The sequence below is a fragment of the Malaclemys terrapin genome, chromosome 2, assembly GCF_027887155.1.
Source record: "Malaclemys terrapin pileata isolate rMalTer1 chromosome 2, rMalTer1.hap1, whole genome shotgun sequence".
Taxonomy (NCBI): domain Eukaryota; kingdom Metazoa; phylum Chordata; order Testudines; family Emydidae; genus Malaclemys; species Malaclemys terrapin.
Window position 1 is genome coordinate 118,379,627 of NC_071506.1, and position 1,488 is coordinate 118,381,114.

Consider the following 1,488-nt stretch of genomic DNA (forward strand, 5'->3'; position numbering starts at 1 on the left):
TAGCAAATCCTCACCCTAAGTGATGAGACAAGCAGGCTGCAGATTCTTAAGGGGCAAGCTGCACTTGCTTACAGCTTAGAATCCCCAGATGTTCCATTCACAGACTAAAAATCCCTTTAGCTTGGGTCCAGCACTTCCCCCCAGTTCAGTCTTTGTTTCTCAGGTGTTTCCAGGAGTCTCTTTGGGCGTGGAGTCAGTGAAGAAGCACATTGATGTCACTTCCCTGCCTTACATAGCTTTTGCATAGGGCGGGAACCCTTTGTTTCAAAGCTTGGTTCCCACACCAGTCAGTGGAAAAAACCCGATATCCCAAGATGGAGACCAGTACCAGGTGACCTGGTCACATGTCCCTGTAGTGTCACAACCTGAATGGGCCCTTCCCGCCAGCCATCTAGACCAGGGGTGGGCAAACTACGGCCTGCGGTCTGCTTCTAGCCCATCAGATGTGTATATCTGGCCCTCGAGCTCCTGCCAGGGACCGGGGTCGGGGGCTTGTGCCGCTCTGCCTGCCCAGCGTTCCCGCTGGGGAGTGGAATTGGGGGCTTGCCCACCCCAGACTGAGATCCTTTTGCCTAGTGGGCATACACAAAGGTGTAAACACATTTGTAATACAGATATATAGTCAATATTCCTAACGTCAGATACAAAAATGATACATGCATACAAATAGGATAATCATATTCAGTAAATCATAACCTTTCCAATGACATCTCCTATGACGTATCTTGCATAATATGCATTATGATTATATCATAATCATATCATAATAACACCACGAAGAATATGGGTTGCAGAGTCACACTCCCCTCTACCTTTAACACATTATACTTAAGAGCCCTGAGGCGCTAGAAAGCTTGTCTCTTTCACCAACAGAAGTTGGTCCAGTAAACAATGTAACATCCCTCCCACCTTGTCTCCACACACATACAGGTACTCAGCTCATATAAGGCATGTCACTTAGCTGACACAGCTCGTTTCAGAAAGGAAATCTTTCCTCCTTCAGTTCTAATTTTTGAATATAGCTGGATCCTCCTTGACTGTTATGCCCAGGACTCACCGTGGAGGGTGCAGAGGCTGGGGCTGTCTCGCTCACACTGCACTTAGCCAGGGCTGGGGAAGAGCAGGGCGCTGCTCCTCACCCCGCTCCTACAGCGCTAGTCTTGCTCTACACAAGGGGCCCTGCGGGGCTGGGGGAGCAGGAGACGCTCGCTGCCCTCAGGCTGTGACAAGCCCCCTCCCTGCTGCTGGGGCTGCAGCTCCCCACCCTGTCCCCCCGACGGCTCCCGCCTAGTCCCCTTGCGCAGGAGACAATGCAGCAGCAGCAGCAGCACCCCCGCCCCCGCGCGCACTGCTAAGCCCCGCCCCGACATTACATCACCCGCTTGAGAAGGGCTGCGGGGAGCGGGATTGTGACTGGAGGGGGCGGTGCTCCGTGGCGCGAGGGGCGGGGCTAGCAGCCCCCTCTATAAAAGGAGGAGCTGGGAGCCG